The sequence below is a fragment of the Pectinophora gossypiella genome, unplaced genomic scaffold, assembly GCF_024362695.1.
Source record: "Pectinophora gossypiella unplaced genomic scaffold, ilPecGoss1.1 Pgos_89, whole genome shotgun sequence".
NCBI lineage: Eukaryota > Metazoa > Arthropoda > Insecta > Lepidoptera > Gelechiidae > Pectinophora > Pectinophora gossypiella.
This window is the reverse complement of record NW_026063299.1, coordinates 1-14,379: the sequence shown is the minus strand read 5'-3', so window position 1 is coordinate 14,379 and position 14,379 is coordinate 1. Positions and strand designations below refer to the sequence as shown.

Genomic DNA, 14,379 nt, shown 5'->3' with positions numbered 1-14,379 from the left:
AAAGGAAATCTTCGGCCAATTGACGTTTATACGTGTTCCACAGTGACGCCACTGAGGCACCATTAACAGCCAGCGTTACAAAAAAGCTACGAAGTCGTGGTCCGGTTAAAAAAGTGGAAGCTTCTTCCATAGCCCGTTCATATTCGACTGCGTCGTCCGCAAGTCCTACGAATTTGGCAGCTTCTTGAAAAGTTGTGCAATTTGGACCTCCAATTTGAAGTAAATCCGCGAAACTACGACAAGGGTAAACACTTAAAAGAAGTCTTAAAAAGAACTGTTCACCTCTGTTCGGCGCGACCCAAAATAGACGCGCGACGAGCTCACCCCGCATTCTCCGCGTAAGAAATTTGCCGTTTTGCATTTGCACCGCCTGAACTGTCTTTAAACAAGGATCTTTCGCATGAATGTTATAATTTTCAAAAAAGTCTAAGTAGGATACCCGATCAAACTCCTCAGTTAAAGGCCTACTGAAATAGTCTAAAAGATCTGAACCTGCATTATTAACTGCCTCGTTCGCGTGGCCAGGCTTAAAAAATACCGAATTTTGATCGGGCAAATGTACTGTTAACATTTTTACCGTAGGGTTCCTAGCTACAATATCAAATTCGAGAACACGCCACGCTGCTTCGCTAGAACTAATATATCGCTTAGTGACATATTGTTCGATTTCATCCTCACGATGTTCTTCATCAACAACGGCAATACGGGCTTCATCAGGTCCTTTTGTCATATATTTAAATAAATACTTAATTATAGCACGCTGTGTGGACACTTCTAAATTTATGTGAGCATCATATTTTAGGAGAAGAGCAGGATTATAAGGAACGACCCACAAATCATTAACTATTACGTCTCTGCCGCGATATTTAATAATCGCCTGATTTTTACTATTGCGACGTAAATGTATAAAACCTCTATCGTCACTGAAGGTGACTGGTGTTTCTTTTTTTGGAAAATATTTTAAACAGTTTTTTTTCTCACTATTCCAACACGGCAAATTAGTTCGGTAAGGAGGGCCGCATGGACCGTGTATCATGTGATCCATGACAACTTTGTATAATAAAGTTTGTGCTGGATCGGGTATGGTAGCTCGAACAAACTTATCAATATCCAGACTTTCTACTGGTCCACCACCTTCCACTCTAAAAGCAATATGCGCATGTGGTAGTCCTCTTTTTTGGAACTCTATAACATGCATTATATAAACAATTTTTCCGAACCATTTACCCGATTTTAAATCTTTTAATAACTCTCCGAGTTTTAAGTTGAAAACTCGAGCACAAGTAAGGGGGTCTTTTGATCGACCTGATAATGTTGAATTTTTTATTTCAGGCCAGTTGGGGTTACAAGTTAAAGTTAAAAAATATGATGGTGGACCTAACCTGTTTACCATTGCTATAGCATCCAGGTATTTCTTTTTCATGTATCGTGGACCCCCTGTGAATGAGCTAGGTAAATAAATTTTACCAGGTTCTACTCCACCTTCTCCTAAAATAAACTCGTCATTAATTAATTCTTGGAGTGGAGCTACTCTTAGCCTGTTTTGTTGTTTTGTTTGGCTATTTTTCAAAAACCGCAAGCGTTCTTCTAAAATTCTACAAAACATATCGACTAACCACTCTTCAGATAAACGACCAAATATGCTAAATCGCGATTCGGATAAAAGTAAACAACGGACATATTTAACCTGATTAAGCTTATTGCCCTTATTATCTCTCATATCTGGATGCCAACCAGTATTTCCGTGAGGATATAAGAGAGGATACTGGAAAGTCTCGTATAAGGAATCCATTATATCTATTGTTCGAGGCCTACCGTCTGCTATCTTTTTGACTACAATACAGCGTGGAGAAAAATCTTCGCGGTCTGTACTAATAATTGCGGCAATTTCTTGACCAACAGGTTGATCTCCGAGGATGTTACCGTGAGTCGCACGAGTAGTTTTTTCGAACTTCAAGAAAGCTTCTGATGATTCCTCTAAACTTAACCTTCTAAAACAGTTTATATATGGATTAACTGTGTGCATGAACCCTGTAATCATTCGAACTACCGTTTTATCTAAACTTAATTCGCTAGCTAAACTCTCTCTCTCGCTACTGTCATTTATGTAAAAATTAATATTATTCGGACTTTCATTGTAAGACAAATCAAAGATACGGTGGTAAATACGTCCTTGAATTTTTAGAAAAGATATACCTTCTGGATGATGGTAACCGTGGGAAACACCTAATGCCGAAAATGCAAAAATATTATTGTAAGCGCGTGGTCTATTTAAAAAAGCTGGATTTGTATAAAATTCTTCGTTTAATGGGAGAAAATTCTGAACGTTATAATCTCCTGAATGACAACACCATTGCCGACGAGATTTCTCTTCTTCGAACAATGGAGCATTACATCTTGGACATCTATATGTTTGTTCAGACAGAAGCGACGTATTTTTTAAATTATATAATCGAATAATGCTGAGTTCATGCCCCTGTTTTTCACCTATTAAATTTTTGGAATATCTCAGTGGCGTTTCAATGTTACGACTATTTTCTGTGTATTTTTGTGCTGCTTTTTTGATAATTTCAGGGTGAAGCTCGTTATAACGTTGAACGGCCGCGCGATGATCGTCTGGGTTATTCTCGATATAACGTTGAACGGCCGCGCGATGAACGTCTGGGTTGTTCTCGTTATAACGTTGAACGGCCGCGCGATGAACGCCTGGGTTGTTCTCGTTATAACGTTGAACGGCCGCGCGATGAACGTCTGGGTTGTTCTCGTTATAACGTTGAACGGCCGCGCGATGAACATCTGGGTTGTTCTCGTTATAACGTTGAACGGCCGCGCGATGTACGTCTGGGTTGTTCTTGTTATAACGTTGAACGGCCGCGCGATGAACGTCTGGATTGTTCTCGTTATAACGTTGAACGGCCGCGCGATGAACGTCTGGGTTGTTCTCGTTATAACGTTGAACGGCCTCGCGGTTAACGTCTGGATTGCGTTCGTTATACCGTAGAACTGCCTTGCGATTAACAGCGGGGTTTTTCGTTGTATATTTCCTTACAGCTTCACGATGCGCGTTTTCTTTACTCGGTTTTGGTCCGCGTTTCTGTTTTTTGGGTCGGCCGCCTTTATTTTTAACGCATTGGTTTTCGTCTTGATTACTAATTCTTTCTAATAGGACAACTGGTTTTAAAATTGACAGTTTCAAATCATTTGTAGTGTCATAAACATCTACCGGGTTTGAGTCAACTGTCAATTTACTATCTAAATTTTGCACAGAGGTTTTAATCGGGGCCAGTGTTGACTGATAGTTCATCAAAATAGAATCTAAAGTTTGATTCACATTCAGTAATGGTGATGATATTAAATCTATTAAAATAGACTGTGACGTTTCGGAACTAACCTGCGTTTCATTTTGCCATATAAGGTCGTCATTTAATACTCTTAACCGAGTTAATGAGTATTCGGATCCGTCATAAACTTCATTCGCGAGTAATAGTTTTGCTAGCGCTTCGGTTGAATCACATTTAAATAAACGTGCTACGTAAGGACCGTCCTCTGGCTTGCCCCTTCCTATATTAATATTTTTGCTGTTAACCGCATGGCTGTTAAAGAAATAATATTCACCATTAAACCGCCAAAAACTAAAAGTATAACCCTGACCCGTAAACAATATGCTATCGGTACTGTCGTTGTGATTTGTATTGTTCACATTATAAGCGAATTGCGAATCGACAGTATAGTCATTAGTATTAAAAAATACTCTGTTGTCCAATATGTTCTTTAAAGTTAATAAACCTATGTCTTTATTCGCGGAAGTCGTAGGATACGTATTAGAAATGATCCAGTTGTCCTCCATGCTAACTATATGTACGACGTTATTCCCGACGCGAAGCTCATTGGGTAATTCATCTGGCATAAAATAACTGACACCCCTCTGAAGTAAATATTTTAATTGCATGTAAAGTGTATCCCCCATTGCTAAAATTTCATCAATTTCGGCAGTAGTGAAAGATGCGCGATTATGGAACACAGAATAAATTGAAGCGCATGCTGAGATAACCGTACATTGCGAATTGTTACCTTCATACACATCGGAGCCTTGGTGTGTTAGACCTAATGAAACAGTAAATGTTAAATATGAATTTATTTAATAGATAAGGTAATACACCCTATTATTGACACCCCTATCTGGTTCAAGGTAAGGGGCAATTTTTTTACAAACCATTTTAAGCGCCTTAGCCTCATTGTGAACATTAAAATTTGAGAAAATTACCGTACCAATAATTAAAGGTGCTGATAATTAGGCAGTTTACCCTATATACTTAAATTTAATCCCCCGCATTGGAGCAGCGTGGTGGAGTAGGCTCCATACCCCCTCCGGTTGATTGAGGGGAGGCCTGTGCCCAGCAGTGGGACGTATATAGGCAGTTTATACGTTTATACTTAAATTTAAATAAAATCGGAAGCATTGGCCGGAGATTGCGCAAAGTCGAGAAGAGTGGAAAAATCAAGGGGAGGCCTTTGCCCAGCAGTGGGATCGAATAGGCTAGATAAGATAAGAAGATAATTACAGGGAATGCAATAATTAGTATAGGAAAATTAAATTAGGTACCTATTATTAAAAAAATAATAATAAACAACACACATAAAATTTCAGTCGGATTAATAAACCTAAATTAGGTAGTGTGTAATTGTTGTCTTGATTTTTTTATGGTTAAAATGGCATTTGTTTAAGCACTTTTACACAATGCCGCCAGCTCGTGCCGTACAAAGCGGCAAAAGCAAAGCAGCAAAGCAACCGCCGAGCATCAGTCCAGTCGCGACAGTCATGTAGAGCACACTTTGTAGTTGAACTTGTTGAACATCAAAAGTCGATGAATAAATTCGTCATCTGTTGGCATCATAGCTGTGGCTAAAGTAAAAAAAATACGAAGCGCCCACTTTACAATATAGAAAATAGCATAACGGTTCTGTAAGTAATTATATGGTATATAAAATAAAAAACTTATGGAATACTGAAACTATGAGCTTAAGACTATCAAATATCATTCTAACCAACTTTCTCGAAAAAATACATACTTAAGATTACGCCTATTTCCCGTTGGGATAGGCGGAGACCACGCAATTCCACTTACTATGATCCTGACACATCACTTTCGCATCGACCACTCTTATCAAAAATATCCTGGAATTAATCAAATAAAATAAACCTAGGCCTTCCTCTTCCGATTCTACCAATTATACCCGCATAATAAATCTTGTCCGTGTCCAAACTATCTAAGCATTCTTTTGTCAATTCTCTTCACTACATCTTCTTTCACAACGGTCCCTTATCACACTATTTTATCATTCAAAGTCATTCCATTCATACTCCTCAACGTTGTCATTAGTAACCTTTTGACAATTTTAATAAAATATTAAGCAATTAATTACATAATTGTAACATAAATGTTTAATTGCAGGTAATAATACTTTAAGTCCAATTTCATTCATATTCTCTCTCATAATCTGTTCTCTGCCTACCCCAATGGGAAATAGGCGAGGATATTATGTAGGAATTTATTGACGGAATATTTCGAAGATTTAATATAAAATAACAGTAAAACGTAATACCATAGTTTTTGTTCTTGTTTTGATTTTATTGCATCATAGTGTGAGATTATTTCAGACTAATACAAGGCAAAAATTTAAAAAAAAAACCAGGCAAGTGGGATTTGGACTCGCGCACCTTTGGTTCCGTCCACAGAAAAGGTCAGTAAAAGAAAATTCTGATGGCGAAATCCAAGTATCTATATATAAGAGGATTGAGTTGAACATCACTTAAGCTATAGGCATCAAATAAGGAATAATACTACGTTAGAATGGTCTGTCTCGCTCGTACTTACTTAGACGTGTATCTACGTATGATAACACGTGTACGGGTATCTGCGTGTGGTTATGATAATAACCGCGTAAACTTAAAACAATGTATCTACGTATGATATGTATACATACTTACATACACACAATTTTCCTTTATTAACCTTTTCTGTGGACGGAACCTTAGGTACATACTATAGTATAACATAGTATATAGGTATACCTACATTAATTTTTACTGTATCAGGGTTGTGGAGGTATGGTACTTTTTTATACACTCATTGTATTCGGCGTTTTCCATATCTTTAGACAGCTGTAAAGTAATAAACAAAATAATTATAAAGTTGTTACTTTATTTTGCTTATTACTTTTTAGCTATCACAACAAGTAATTTAAAAAAATTACACCGACTTCAAAATCTGTCAAATAAAAAGTAAGAAATAATATTTAGTTGAATACCTACCTTAGAATCGAATTTATTTTTAGAAAAAGAAAAATTACTTTTTGTTTGTTTAAACTCGAGATTGTGACTAATAATATTAATACGCCAGTAACCAGGTACCTTCGTTAACAAAACTCTGGAATATAACATGTCTTATAATTTGTTAAATGTATGTAGTGCCCGACACACCCTTGACCGTTTTCCAATTTTCTTTAATTTACGCTCAAACCATTAGTAATCATAATTACTTAAGATCGAAGCCTCTATTAGTATAGTATCGAAACACAAGATTCCTAATGTTTAACTGTTTTTCAACCATAAGTTGGGAATTTCCAAACCAATTTTGATGAAACTTGCATTCTTCCCTATGTTGGACGATACTCAATCCCATAAACAAGCATTATTGCAATACAATTTGTAGTTTCTAAACAATGCATGGACAAACATACATCCATATATATGGAATTTGGCACACATTATGATATACATATGGGTCAAATTGATAACCTTTATTTTTGAAGTTGGTTAAGAAAATTTTTGTTTGTGATCTACCTAGGTGAACTGACCAGGTGTACCACGACCAACACGGGGTTTCCTTCAGTCCCCACCACATGGTCGTCAAGATATATATATAACCATATCCCTAACCATATTCAAAATATAGACAAACCTACATACACTCTTTGACAGTAATAAAAATAAGTTTCTTGTTGACAAATGTTATTAGCATTCAATTTTTTTTCAGCTAAATACTTAAACACTAAATACTTCAAAGCGTCATTATCTCATATACTTATTTAATATAATTTTGTGTTATTATAAATAGCTGTTTTATATAATTAAGTAGATAACTTTATAATAGTTTTGTTACCTAATTACTTATTTCTATAATTCTTAGTTAAATAGTTAATATCTTATAATATTATTGTAAGATTGGTTATGGTTGTATTTAACCACCTGTAGTAACTTGTCACTTTGGATAAAATACACTATTTCTCTACACATAAAACAAACATATTTAGTTGGCCTTTCACAATTTTAGAGAAAGGCTTAACTTTTCACACATAATATTACGAGAGTGACTGCTATAACTTAGCGTTCATAGGTTAACTTTTGTGTGTATTATAATTTATTACAGACCTACTTATTACAGGATATCTAATGAGTGATGTTACTGTTGTGCTACAACATGGGTTGCTGTCAAACCAGAATCACACTCGGATTGTTATAATTCAAAAAGGATTCACTCTTATTGTTATTATCTATGACTTCTCTGACCATCTAAGTTTATCATAGGTTAACTAACTTACTTCATATACCTACCTACTTACTTACTTAAATATTCTAAAAAAATCTTAATAGTAATTAACTATCGCCTATTCTAGTCACACAGCATAAGTAGGGGCAATGCAATTAATTTAAGTAGATAGGTACCTAATGCCTGTTATTAAGTAAAGTTTTTTTCCATGGCTGATGTCAAGCGGCTATTTTAGACATTATAATGATAATGATCAATCAATGGTTTCGTAAATTGGATTTAACATAAAAAATGTGCATTAGGTATTAAGCTCGTTAAAATCTAAATACTTACCGGCACCGATGCATGTTACAGCAGTCTCGTCATAGAGGCCCTGCTGCCCGTCGTCGACGCGACGGCGAAGCATTGTAGAGCACGATGGAATTTCAACGCTTGAACGCTTCATCTGTAAACAAACCACTTCTGTACTATTTGTGTTTATCTAATAGACAATAAAATAAGAATTACTTATAGCTTTTAAGTAGGTAGGTACTTACCTTTTAATGTTTTCACTTTCATTATGTGAAAAAGAGAAAATCAGTACAGTAAGTTAGACCTTGCAATTATAATAATTATGTTTACTTATATAACTTTTTACGATTTTAAAGATTAGTATCTTATCATATATCTAAATATTTATAAATAATTGTTAAATTATTAATAACAAAATCGACTTACCTTTGGAAATCTTGAAATACAAGTGAAAAAACGCTTGTCACTTTTTCGCGCCAACGGTTTGGGTACGAATTTACTTTTTTTTTCATGAGACTAACAAAGAAATTCTGGCAAAGCAGATTCAAACAGCCAATATCGAAAAATATTGAGGTACTTATTTACTTCACTTTGTCGCATAGATGTCGATGGAATTAAATAAAAAGCAATATAAAATCTAATTGCTTTTTATCACTTCAGTACCATTTAACTTTTTTAAATAAGCAACAAAGATTGAGTATTTTCATTAATTTTTGCGTGGGTTTTTGGCGGGAAAGATGCTTTCTTCATTGAATAACGTAAGTGAACAAGTAAACGAAAAATTGCTTTAGTGTTATTATATCGGAAAAATATATAAATATAAAGTATAAATAAATATTCAATAAACAAAGTGGTACTATCTATTTTCTCTTCGTGCCAAGAAGCCGCTTCATAACTCAAAAGCTTATGGGGACTTTTGAGTTAATTCGTTTGGGGTTCGGAGTAGGAGTCTACTCCGAGGGTGGGGGCTTAGGTTTCATCATCATCACCTTTCATCATTTCATTAATCATCAAGAAAAAAAATACGTCAGACATGGCTGTATGGGCATAGTTCCCTTTGCCTTACCCTTCGGGGAAAACCAAATAAAAAAAATAATAATTGTGACTTACAAGTACAAGGCACTGAAGGCACTGGCCTAAATTCTAAATTGGATATTGAAAATTAAAGACAAGGCTTAGGCCTATTTTGATCGTGATTTTCGAATTTTAAATTACTAAAGTCAAGGCTGTATGGTCCTGAGATCTTTGCCTGCCTTATATAAGGCGAATTTAAACAACAACAACAACATCATCGAGTCGAGCCCTACTTCCTTGTACAAACTTGCGTTGACTGACATTCTACTGTAAAAACTTCCAGAACCATTATGTGTTTTGGATAGAGCCAAAATGATAAAAGTTTGTGGATAATGTTCGTTGATAAATTGCAATGTAAGTAACATACAATACAATACATAGAATCAAATGACACTATTATTATAAAGTTATTTATTTATAGGTGTTAGATGCTGATCGACTTTGTCATACTAACTCATACTCATACTAAGAGATGCAAGCAACAACAAGTTTCCTGAAGAATGTTCCAGCCCGAGAGTTAGAAACAATGTGTCTGTATAAGTTGTGGAATATCTTTGTGAAGGCATACAAGAGGACAAAATCACAGGCCATAGGCTTATGGAAAGAAATAAAGAGTGACATATCTCCAAGACAGGTAATAAAGTATTAAAGATTTTAATTTACATTGTGTAAGAGCCATTTAAAAGTTTTATGAGTGACAATCATGATGGACATTCCAATTGGCGTTCCCCAAAAAATGATACATGGCATTGTTAAGTTTTTTCTTCGTTTAAACGTCTAATTTCATGGATAACAGACATACCAATGCATCTTTTATCTTTGTTTTTGGTTATAAATGATGATGATATATGATGATTCATACAACTTCCACCTATTATTATTCTGATCAAAATAAAGAGAAGCAATATACCTAGATAGCAATGTCATTCTATACATAATGTGATCCGAATATCAAGAAACAATTTTTTATATTATATCATTCTGTCATTACATTACATTTTTGAATAATTATGTATCCCAGCAATGAGAAAATAGGTAATTATCAGGTTAAAAGTGAACAACACCAACTATCATGTGTTTGGGGAACGTCCATTGGAAAGTCCCTCATTGTTAAAGGCAATTTAATTATGATTAAAACATTGTTTTAAGTTCAATTTAAAGTTGGCATATTTCAATTCCATCCCTAGACATTTAATAATATTGTTACAGTCAGGCATATTGTGCAAAATATATTATTGTACATGTATGGGGCATCTAATTTGTATTTATTGGCTCCATGGGACATCAAAACTACAATTATTTTTTAAGAACATTCATATTTGTTTTCAGATGCTTGATGGATGCCCATGTATGCGTTGTTTGCAGAATGAGCTCACCTCAAATGCATTAATACCTAGCGAACATAAGAGCTGTGTTAAGTGTGCCATTGCATTGTATGTAGCTATTTATCTTCATAGATGTTGTTAAACTATGAGCTTAAATCACTTTATAATTTATAGTATCATGTCATTAAATAATTAAAAAGCTAGTTAGGAACATAACCCATATATTTTAATGTTATTATCTATACCTACTTACTAATATGTTCAGCTGATCAGCCAGCCATCTCCTAACCAAACCGGGGATCACAAAGTAATTTTTGTGTTAGTCCCTACTGGGATTTGAATCTGGGACCTCCGGATGTGAGCCCAACAGTTAGCCACTGGACCATGGAGGCCGAGAGTACTTGTTAAGTTGCTGTTTTATTTCAACTACCTATTTGATTAAATGTAGAAATAAAGAAGAAAATGTATGAGTATGAGTTGCATCTATAATATTTTAAATATATAATAAAACAACTTATTTCTAAAAATATATCTTTCATTATCTTTTAATACAATTGTTTCGTTTTAAAATTATTTTGAAAAATATAAATAGTAATCACGTCGTTTAGCGCCACTTTTACTGAAAAGGTCTCACAATCAGTGTTTTTTGTTGTATCAAAATTGTTAGTTGCATTTTAATGCAGGTACCTACCTACTGGCATTTAACTTATGACCTCTTGAGAACAGATTTCCACATCAAACATCCTTTGATAGTTTTTATTGGCTTAAATACAAGACAAATATTATTACAAAATCTATAGGTACCAAGGTACAAATGAGTGACATTCCAGGCTACTTTCCCCAAAAAACAATATAGATGGCGCTGTACAGATGTGCGATCGTTTAACCTTCTAATTTTATATTTTTAATAGTAATCACGTCGTTTAGCGCCACTTTTACTGAAAAGGTCTCATAGTAGTCAGTGTTTTTTGAATTAAATTGGGATAATTTATTTATTGCCATTACATTATATTTTTGAATAATTATTTATCCGAGTAGTGAGAAAACGGGTATTTACGTTTTTAGGACGTTAAATCTGGACAGCGCCATCTATATTTTTTTTGAGAAAGTAGCCTGGAAAGTCATCCATTAGTTCTATTAAGTACCTGTTTACTAAATATGCAAGAGTAACGTGTGTTATTGGTGCTGATTCCAGTACACACAGTAAGTTTATTTGAAGTTAAACCTGTCATTTTATTATCAGCCGAAAAGGAAAGGGACGGATGATTGAAAACTGTACCTGGATACCTTCACACGACTTATTTAAACTATGATAAGCGCTAATTACAGTACCCAATCCACTTAGAGCGAGGCGTCAAGGTCACATCGAGATTGGAATAATCGACGCTATTACAGTAGCTCGTGGTGGTTACTCCTCACCAACTCGCTTGAGATCGTGGTTACCATGGTTACGCCCCACCGATTTGCTATTAGACTACACGATCTTGATCGACATGCCCGTGACCTTGACGCACCGGGCAGAATGGATTGGAAAGTGTAATTGCCGCTTCGTCGTGTGAAAAAAATTTATAATCCAGGTATCTATCTTATGTTATGGTAGCAATGTCACATCACTGGTGTTGGTCGTGTGTGACGCATCCCTATTATTTTAAGAAAAGACTATAGTGTCTATGATTGTCTACGGCCTCTCTCTGACATGTAATGGCGTAGGGTGTGTTGCGTAAATTAATTAAACTCCTCTCATTTACTAAAGTGTTTTCTATTTTCTTCCTCTGACCCATAACCCCGAACATCTTAGTCTTGCCAGATATGTCTCCCTGATACGAAGCAGATTATGAAGATCGAGAAGTATTTCCATAGTCACGTTCCGATCTAACTCGGGATACATTATTTTTATTTTTACCACCCGGGGCTCGTTATGAAAAACTAAAATTTTGTATGACGGCCATTTTGTTCCCGCCATTTTGTTTTTTTTTCACCGGCGATAAAATTTGACTAAGATTTTAATATGTTTGGTGGAAAAAAAAATGTTCCAGGTGTCATAGTTTTGCCAGGCCTTAGGGTGTCTCCCTGATGCGGAGTATACCCGTACTCTACATGACGATCCGATCAAATCCCTCATACATAATTTTTACCCCTGAGGCATTTTTCTGGAAAAACAAAATTTTGTATAGTAGCCATCTTGTTTTTCCGCCATTTAGATTTTTTTTCACCGGCGATAAAATTTGACCAAGATTTAAATAGGTCTTGTGGAAAAAGAATAGTTCCAGGTGTGATAGTTTTTCCAGGCCGTAGGGTGTCTCCCTGATGCGGAGCAGTTTCTGAAGATCAAGAAGTATTTACATACATTGTTTTTACCTCTGAGACATTTTTTGGAGAAACAAATATTTGTATGGCGGCCATCTTGTTTTCCGCCATTTTGTTTTTTTTTTTCACCGACGATAAAATTTGACTAAGATTTTAATAGGTTTGGTGGAAAAAAAAATGTTCCGGATGCCTTCGTTTTGCCAGGCCGTAGGGTGTCTCCCTGATGCGGAGCAGCTATCGAAAACCCAGACGTATTTTCATACTTGACATGACGTTCCGATCACATTCCTATACATCATTTTTACCCCCGAGGCATTTTCAAGAAAAACGAAAAGTTTGTATGGCAGCCATCTTGATTTTCCGCCATTTTGATTTTTTTTCACCGGCAATAAAATTTGACCAAGATTTAAATAGGTCTCGTGGAAAAAGAATAGTTCCAGGTGTGATAGTTTTTCCAGGCCGTAGGGTGTCTCCCTGATGCGGAGCAGTTTCTGAAGATCAAGAAGTATTTACATACTCAACATGGCATTCCGATTACACCCCAATACATTGTTTTTGCCTGCGAGACATTTTCTAGAAAAACAAAATTTTGTATGGCGGCCATCTTGTTTTTCCGCCATTTTGATTTTTTTTCACCAACGATTGAATTTGACCAAGATTTAAATAGGTTTTGCGAAAAAAAAATTGATCCAGGTATAATAGTTGCGCCAGACTGTAGGGTGTCTCCCTGATGCGGAGCAGTTTTCCAAGATCTGAAAGTTTTCCCATACTCACCGGAAGATTTTGATCACATCTCCCATACATCATTTTCACCCCCCGACGCTCCTTCTGGGAGAACAACTCTGTCAGTGAGTGAGTCAGTCAGTCAGTCAGTCAGTCAGTCAGTACATGGGTTTGTAGCTATATATAATATAATAACTAGATGTCGCGTGGTTCGCTCGCAGCAAGCTGCTCGCGTGTCCTGTATTAATTCGAAGCTTTGTATGGCGGCCATTTTGTTTTTTAACGGCAATTGGATTTGACCAACATTTTATTAGGTCTCATGAAAACCAAAACGTTCCAGGTGTGATATATTTGCCAGGCCGTAGGGTGCCCCCTGATGCGGAGCAATTTTCCAAGATGACGTTCCGATCACACCCCTATACATCATTTTTACCTCTGAGATATTTTCAGGAAAAACAAAAATTTGTATGGCGGCCATCTTGTTTTTCCGCCATTTTGTTTATTTTTCACCGGCAATTATATTTGACCAAGATTTAAATAGGTATCGTGAAAACTAAAAAGTTCCACGTGCGATAGTTTCACCAGGCCGTAGGGTGTCTCCCTGATGCGGAGCAGTTTTTCAAGATTGAGAAGTATTACCATATTCAACTCGACGTTTTGATCACACTTCCCATACATCATTTTTACACCCGAGACATTTTCTGGAAAAACGAAATTTTGTATGGCGGCCATCTTGTTTTTCCGCCATTTTGTTTTTTTTTCACCGACAATACAATTTGACCAAGATTTAAATAGGTTTTGCGAAAAAAAATTTGATCCAGGTATAATAGTTGCGCCAGACTGTAGAGTGTCTCCCTGATGCGGAGCAGTTTTCCAAGATCTGGAAGTTTTCCCCTACTCATCGGAAGATCGTGATCACATCTCCCATACATCATTTTTACCCCCCGGCGCTCCTTCTGGGAGAACAACCCTGTCAGTGAGTCAGTGAGTCAGTCAGTCAGTCAGTCAGTCAGTCAGTGGGTTTGTAGCTTTATATAATATAATATACATATCTGTATAAGTACTTTCTAGAAGACGTGATAGAACCATGTAGTAGCTCACATGCCAAA

General features: G+C 35.9%; 1 long non-coding RNA gene across 1 annotated transcript; it reads left to right on the top strand.

Annotated features, from left to right (window-relative positions):
• The first annotated feature begins 8,953 nt into the window (after positions 1-8,953).
• LOC126381707 (uncharacterized) lies at positions 8,954-11,992 on the top strand. The gene is made up of 3 exons (XR_007568938.1): positions 8,954-9,269; positions 9,337-9,549; positions 10,245-11,992. It is a non-coding gene; the product is annotated as an uncharacterized LOC126381707 (long non-coding RNA).
• The last annotated feature ends 2,387 nt before the right edge of the window (positions 11,993-14,379 follow it).